This window comes from Notamacropus eugenii, chromosome 4 (genome assembly GCF_028372415.1).
Source record: "Notamacropus eugenii isolate mMacEug1 chromosome 4, mMacEug1.pri_v2, whole genome shotgun sequence".
Taxonomy (NCBI): Eukaryota; Metazoa; Chordata; class Mammalia; order Diprotodontia; family Macropodidae; genus Notamacropus; species Notamacropus eugenii.
The window spans coordinates 150,840,748-150,849,176 of record NC_092875.1 but is presented as its reverse complement, the minus strand read 5'-3'; the positions used below and the strand labels follow the sequence as shown (position 1 = coordinate 150,849,176).

Sequence of the window (8,429 nt, the reverse complement as noted above, 5' to 3'; positions counted from 1 at the left end):
GATAATGGTCAGTGGGGGGGAGGAGGGACTTGCGTTAGGGTTTATAAATCACTGTCCTGATTTTTATCTTCGGCTTTCCTACTCCAGGTGAACTGCTGTGGGATTGTCCAGATTCTCGAGAATCGAATAAAACTCTTTTCTGTCATCACTTTGAGAGGCCTCTGAGTAATTGATTTATGTAGGGACCTGAGCCATCCCACACAGTTTGGGGGCTCGTCCGGGATCTGTGACCTTTCTGAGAGACGGCTGACAGCTCAGTCCAAGGACTTGGGCGCCCGTGGGGAGATTTCCCCATTGTCCTTGAAAGGAGCTGCCGGGCCTCCCTCTCTGCAAGGTAACGACCTGAAGCAGAGGAACTCAGTGAAGACAGAAAAGAATAGAGATAAGGACTCCAAAGACTCCGAAGCTGTGAAGTGTGTAAAAATGCCAACCGGTTGGTGTTGAAGTTTGCAGTCAGGCAACTTGTACGCGTATACAACCCAGCGGTAAGCGCGGGGGGGGTCTGGGGGTCAATTCGTTGAGTCTTAGATAGACTGGGGGAGAAGGTGACGACTCCCAACCAAATTAGTGGACTGCGGGACCCCAGGGTGAAGGGCCCCCCCAAAAACGTTTGCTGGGTGACTGTTGGTGACGGGCGACCCTCACCAGAGAGCTGGCAAGAGAAGCTAGCAAGGGAGCTAGCATAATTCGTTGAGTCTCAGACTCGGAGGTGTTGGCGACAACCCTCGACCAAAGGAGCCAGCAGGAGAAGCTAGCAAGGGAGCTAGCATAATTCGTTGAGTCTCAGACTCGGAGGTGTTGGCGACAACCCTCGACCAAAATGGGACAAAAGCAGTCCAGGAATAGAGCTTTGGAGTGGAGTCAGGAAGAGATACCGGTAAATAGTCCCTTGGGAAACCGATTACAAAATTGGCATGAATTACCAAAATTATAGAGAAAAGAATGTAGAAGAAGATGATTAAGTACTGTTGTTTCATATGGGGTGAAAAGACATTGGAGGAGGAGGAGGCACAATCTGGCCCAAATATGGTTCCTCCGAGGACTGGGTGTGACAAAAATTTAAACCTATATGTCCTATTCTATTCTGTTAAATGTTTTGTCTGTATATGTTGTGTTGGTATTTCTGTGTGAATGAAAGTCTGTGTGTCTCTGTTTTTATCTGATAAGGTTGTAAATTTAGCCAGCCAGCCAGCAGGAGCAGAAAGGCTGAGCTGAACTGTCCTTGAAATTCCTGTTACTCCCTTTCTTCAACCCCTCCAGACTAGTTTCAGAGGGGTGGAGGGACAAGGAGGGAGAGGAAAAAAAAAAAATTCTTTTTCCCTCAGACCTAAGAGGCATGCTAGCAACCAATTAACCATTTCCTGCCTCACCCAAAAGAAGAAATTTTAGTGTAATGGGAAATAACAGAAAGTTAAGTGAATTCATTCTGGTCGTATTTGGAATTGTGAATAGGTGAAATGTGTCATTCTTAATTTAATGCTTCAGATAGGTTAGAATTTATTAAAGTTTGGTGGAAGTAAGCAGAAGATTAGAAAGTAAAAAAAATCTCAAGTAAGCAACTTAGAGCTGAGAGTTTTGGATTTAGGTTTAATTAGATCAATATATTTGATGCCAGACAATGTATTTAAAGTAAAAAGATAATAAGTTTAGGTTTTTCCTTTTCTTTGCAGGGTGGGAGGGCCAGAAAGGGGTGGCCTTGGGAATCCTGGCACAAATAAGAGGAGGGCAGAGACACCCAGAAGCATTTCTGCCAAAAATGTTAGCTCCATTAACAAAAGGATAGGTATTTGTTAGATGCAACATTAATCTAATAGATTGGGGTTTTAAAAAGATGTAATAGAAATTTGATAATTTGAAACTTAAAAAGAGCTGAATAGGTTAATGGCTTCTTTTAAGTTTTAAGTAAACTTAAATAAGTTTAAATTTTTAGGTAATCCATCTAAATATTGTATTAGAAATTGCATTGTTAAGCTAGTTTGTGAATTGGTTAAAAAGAGTTGTTATGAATTGTTTTTTTGTAAGAGTTTTCTTGTTGTAGCATTCTTATTAAGAAAATGAGAATGCTTTAAAAATGTACGGGTATATGTATATATAGGTGTGATTTTCAAGCCTGTTTCATCTGAGCATGTATTATGTTAAAAGTTTATTTCTGTTGTTGAAAAGGAAATTTTAGCTAAAATTGTTTTTGCCATGAATCAAGCATTTACTCTAAAGTTATTTTTGTAAAAGAAAGTTTATGGGCAAATATGAAAAGGCTGTGGGTTTAGGTCTTGTGATTTCTGTCAATTAGTTTCAAGGGGATTGTGATAAATTGTAAACTGTTCATAAGAGAAGACATATTTGCTGTATTAAGAAATACTTTGTAAAATCTTTCGTATGGGTTTTTGAAAGGCCTATCCAATTCGTATTTGTAAGTTACAAAAGTGGGAAGAATTTAGTTTCTCTAATAGGATATGAAAATACAATTGATGTCATCTGAAATTTATTGTTCGGGTTCATAGCTAAAACAATTTGTTACCACTTACAAAATTATGTTTGCCATTTGTAATTCTAATGCTAAAACCTAAAGCTGGTACACTGTGTGAATATGTGGGGGAAAGAAGCAGTCCTCAGGCTAGTAACAAGTGCAGCCCCAGCAGCTGAGGAGATTGTATATAGAACTTGCTTTGGTGAGAATTTGAAAATGTATAAGAAATGATCTTCAGTGATTGGCTCTTTAGGGCAAATTTAAGATCTAAGAAGTAAATAAAATCCCTGGGGACATTCTTTCTAAATCTAATGAGAATAAATAGATATTGTGTCATTGTTACACAGAACAAAATTGGGATTCAAAGTTAGCTGTAATTGTATTTTATTTACAGGGGGATTCAAGGAAAGGAATCCCTTATAAAAAGGGGGGGGGGGGGGGCCAGGTGGTCTGGGAGCTCCAGGAATGGTCTTGATGGGAGTGGCCAGTAAACTGGAGATTTGGACTGATAGAATTAAGAGTGGGAAGTAGAATAGACTTGGGTATAGTGATAAGAGTGGACCTTAGGAGAGCCGGTTCACGTGGAAAAACCAAGGAGTTTTCAAGGTGAGGTTTTCCAAGGCCTTTAGACAAATGGGACTAAAACTTTTTGGGGTAATGGACAAAGGTCCCAACTTGGAGTGAGATCTTTACAGGTTACAAAATGATGTAAAAGCAATTAGTATTAAAACAATTAACTGAATTAATTACTGAGACTAAATCAGAGGCATCTTCAGTTTGGGGAAAGAATTTCAGTCTAATTTTCTTAGAGGTAGGTAGCCTCTGGTAATATTTGGCATTGAAAGTTAAATGATTGTTTTGATTTGAATTCATTACATGAACATAAAAATTCAAGTTAGTGTTTGAACTTATCACATGTGTAGCTCATTCTTTTAGATTGAGCAGGGTTAGAAAGGGATAAAGTAGTTTGGGAAACAGATATAAATCTATTAGAGCAATGACTTATGATTGTTATTCAATCAGGAACTAGAACATGTATAGGAAGGCATGTAGGCTACTTAGACCTGCTTCAAAGATGTTCCTTGGCCAATGTGAAATTAGTCATGTCTGAAACTGATTATTGGAGCTTGCTATTTTAAGATTTTTGTGGGACTATTAACTGACTGTTCTTCTGAGTCTAACTCCAGGTGTGGATAGCAAGAGAGGTGGTCTGAGCCACTGATCCATGATGCCAATAAGCCTGTGAGATGCTGGTATGAACTGCAAAAAGATGATCTCATGGGAAGGTCGGAAGAGCGACTGTTCAGTCTGGGCTGAGGTAGGATTTTCCTGACTCAATTTCCCCACTGACACCTGGCAGACTTGAAGCCTGGCTGAATGCCAGTTGACAACCTACTCCTGCCTGGAACTGACGTGAAGTAAGGGAGATGTTTCCCTGCAATGTCCCTACTCTTAGTGGCAAATTCCTAAAATCAGAAGTTTTGTAAGTAATAATACCAGATCTGTTGAATAATAGATTGTTGGTAGGGGAACATCTGAGGTTAAGTCTAACATTGAGCTAACAGGTTTAGGACTTTAGAACAACAACAATAAGTTAGGGTCCTCTAATTCTTAGTAATGGTGTGGAGATGATTAGGTTAAGGGCTTGTGAGGCTAGCATGCATAGTTATTATTTTGTCCTAGTTGGTTAATGCTAAATGAAAAATGGTTTGTAGACTATATTGTAAATGCTTTAAAAGAAGCATCACATGATCAGAAGTTGGAATTGTTTTATGATGTGATATGCACTGTGTTAAGAATGATTATTTATTGTATTTATATAAGTACTGGAGCCTGGTGTTGACTCCTTAGTGAAATCTCATCTTCCTAATGAGGGAATGAATAATGACTTGCTGTGAAATGTAGAAGCTGCATTTTAACGTGAATTTCTTATTTTTCCTTAAAAAAAAAAAATGATAATTTGTCAAAGTTTCAATTTCGATTTTTGTAAGAATGATAGGATTGGTAATCTAAGATGGTATTAAGTTCAATTCTGTAGGAGAGTGGACATCTGGATTTCTACAAGAAGATAAAGAAAAGAAGATGCTGAGATGCTGTGCTGACGACTGTTTGAAGGAGCATCCAGATCAGAAAATTGCATAAGATGATATTTCTCCCCAGACTGCTGTATGAGATGGAACCTCTAAATGGACAGTTCATTAATTTAAATCTCTGTATCTGTACTTATGACAAGGGGACTGCCCCCCTGTAATTTGCTAATGCGTCAGTCAACTTTGCTTTCTTCCCATATTCATATAAAAAGGAAGATAGATGAAGGGAAGGATTCATAAGGGAAAGAATGTGAAGAGGTATTTATTGATTGGATTTAGGTATGGAAAAAGGAAAAATAAGAGGAGGGGAGGAATATGGGTAAGTTGAACCTTGAACTATCTATTCCCCCATACCAATTCAGAAAATGTTTAGCATGATTGGGAAGCCAGTAGACAAAGTTATGGAAGGTTATTGCATTTAAAATTTTAAAGTTGTTTACTTTCATTTATAATTATTGCTATTAGTTAATAACTCTCAAGCTTCATGCTTGGAGACACACTTTGTCAGTATTAAAGCTCCATTTGAAGCGTGTGTGAGAACACACAGAATTTGGAAAAGGATGGCCAACTTGCATACAGGCTGTGGCAGCCACTGCCCTCCTAGTAGAAGAAAGTAGAAAAATCACTTTTGGAGGCTGTTTGATTGTGAGTGTACCTCATCAGGTGCGATCTATCTTAAATCAGAGAGCTGGGAGATGGCTGACAGATTCAAGAATTTTAAAGTATGAGGCCATATTATTAGAAAAGGATGATTTAATACTGTCCCAAGACCATAACCTTAATCCAGCTAGTTTTCTGTCAGCCTCACCCGAGGAGCCTGTAAATTTGGAACACTGCTGTTTGGATATAACTGATTATCAGACAAAAGTGCGGGAGGATTTACAAGAATCCCCTTTGTTTGAGGGAGTGAATTGGTTTATAGATGGGTCCTCCCGGGTGATAGAAGGAAAGAGACAGAATGGGTGTGCCATAATAGATGGAGATAGAAGTTCTCTAGTACAAGCTAGTAGCTTACCTAAGACTTGGTCAGCCCAAACTTGTGAACTGTATGCTTTGCATCAAGCTTTAAAATTATTAGAAGGGAAAGAAGGATCTATATATACAGACTCTAAGTATGTTTGGGGAGTAGCACATGTTTTTGGAAAAATTTGGGAAGAAAGAGGAATGGTAAATAGTAAGGGAAAGGAACTAGCTCATACCACCCTACTGACTAAAGTATTGAGTAGTTTACTGTTGCCCAAAGCAATTGCTATTGTGCATGTGAAAGGACATCAAATAGGGAATACCTTTGAGGCTAGAGGTAATCGCCTTGCTGATGAGGAAGCGAGGAAGGCTGGGGAAAAGGAACCTGGACAGACTGCAATGTTGGTATTAATTCCTACTTTGCCTCCCAATCTCCCCTCCCCATCCTATACTCAGGAAGAGAAGAAAAAGGCTCAAGACTTGGGAGCCAAGGAGACAGAAGGAGGGCGCTGGTTTCTCCCGGATGGCCGTGAGGTACTGACCAAGGCAGGGATGAGACGAGTCTTGCAATACCTACATCAAGGTAGTCATTGGGATGTCCAAAACCTGTGTGATGCTGTATTGACCAAGTTTGTGTCACCGGGCTTATACACACTGGCCAGACAATTGGTGGAGGGTTGTCTGATTTGTCGAAGGACGAATAATACTGCTCAACGCCACCCCCCCCAAAGGGGGCAGGCCCCCGGGATACAGACCCTTCCAAAGCATTCAGGTGGACTTCACCGAACTACCATCAGTGGGCAGTCTCAAATACCTGCTAGTCATAGTAGATCACCTGACCTCATGGGTAGAAGCCTTTCCCTTATCACGAGCTACTGCCTCCTCAGTTAGTAAGATATTATTGGAACAGATAATTCCACGGTATGGCATGGTGGAGAGGATAGATTCGGACCAAGGCACTCACTTTACTGCCAAGGTTTTGCAGTCATTAATAAAAGCACTGGAGATTACTTGGGAGTTTCACACTCCCTGGCATTCTCCTTCCTCAGGCAAAGTAGAAAGAATGAATCAGGGAAACAGCATCCAGGGGTTCCTCTATATGATGATCTAGCAAAAAGAAAGAGGAACATCGACACCTCCCTCACTCAGACTGGAAATGCAAATGGGTGGGGCGATACTTGGCCTCCTGAGAGGATAATCAGAGAGTATGGGCCTGCAACTTGGGCTCAAGATGGGAGCTGGGGTTATAGAACCCCTATATATCTATTAAACAGACTAATCAGACTTCAAGCAGTAGTTGAAATTATAACCAATCAAACAGCAAAGGCTTTGGACTTACTGGCTGATCAAGCCACACAAACTAGGGAAGCAGTACTGCAACATAGATTAATCTTAGATTATTTACTTGCAGAAGAAGGAGGAATTTGTGGGAAGCTCAATTTATCTACATGTTGCTTAAAAATTGATGATAATGGAAGGATAGTGAAAGAGATCACCAAGAATATCAGGAAGGTTGCTCATGTTCCCATACAAACTTGGGGCTCCCCTTTCAATACATCCTGGTGGTCCTGGTTTGAGGGGAGCTAGTGGAAGAGGTTACTGTGGTTTGGCCTTATAGCAATTAGTGGTATTGTATTACTTCCTATTTGTCTACTTTGTTTGATTTCACTAATTACTAAAATAGTTAGAAATTCTTTACTAAAACTTGTTAGAGTAGAAGAAAGGACTGAAGGAGCCATTCGACTGATGATATTAAAAAAAGGAAGGTTGGGTACCTGTGGAGACAAGAGACATGAATGATCCTGATTGGGATGAGGAGATTAATAGACAGTGTGAGATTATGTTACAGAACTTTGGTTAAAACATCCGTGAGAAGTCTTCAGGCTGATAAAATAAGAGGAGGGATTGAGTGGGATAGACTTGGTGAAGACTCCTCAGATTGTGGTTTTCTCCCAAGGGTGAGGTGGGGCCTGGAGGCTCGGGGCTGCAGTGTTTTTGGAATAGAATAGTTCCATATAAGGCATAAAACTGTGTGGTGTACTGGGGTCTCAATGATTGGACAAAACTTGCGTAATTCCTCGATGTCTTCATTTCAAAGGGATTGGTTAGATCTCGTGTCTAGAATGTAAGACCATATCCTCAGCTAATGAGGATAATGGTCAGTGGGGGGGAGGAGGGACTTGCGTTAGGGTTTATAAATCACTGTCCTGATTTTTATCTTCGGCTTTCCTACTCCAGGTGAACTGCTGTGGGATTGTCCAGATTCTCGAGAATCGAATAAAACTCTTTTCTGTCATCACTTTGAGAGGCCTCTGAGTAATTGATTTATGTAGGGACCTGAGCCATCCCACACACTCCTAAACCTGATTTTCCTTCTGACTTCACTCTTTTGTTTGCAGCATTACTGTTGATTCAGGTCCCATGTGTAAACCTTGGTATCTTTGATTGCTTTCTTTCCCTCAGTCTCACATGCAATCATTTACCTTTCTTCAACATCTTTTACATATATCCTCTGCTCTCTTATTCCAATTATCATTCTCCTGATCAAATGGATGGAGGATACCTATTGTTCAATTTATGGTATATAATTGTATGAATAGCCCACAGTATATCATTATGTTTATCTTAGAAGAATGTTGCAGCTAAACAATGAACTAGGCCTGGAATCAAATAGGAAAAACAGAGAATGAATTTGGAAAATTGTGTTGTGCTTTCAGTGATCTCAAACAGCTACGTAACACAACAGTCCTTCCTTTTATTTATTTTTAAAATTTTAATATTTTATTTTTTTCCAATTACATGTAAAAACAATTTTTGACCTTTGTTTTTTGGTTTGGGGTGGGTTTTTTGTTTTTTGTTTGTTTACAAGTTTGAATTCCAAATTCTTTTCTGCCCTCTCCCTGCTCCCC

General features: G+C 39.8%; 1 long non-coding RNA gene across 1 annotated transcript; it reads left to right on the top strand.

Annotated features, from left to right (window-relative positions):
- Positions 1 to 361: 361 nt before the first annotated feature.
- Positions 362 to 7,819, top strand: LOC140500655 (uncharacterized). The gene is made up of 2 exons (XR_011965819.1): positions 362 to 485; positions 7,759 to 7,819. It is a non-coding gene; the product is annotated as an uncharacterized lncRNA (long non-coding RNA).
- Positions 7,820 to 8,429: the final 610 nt, after the last annotated feature.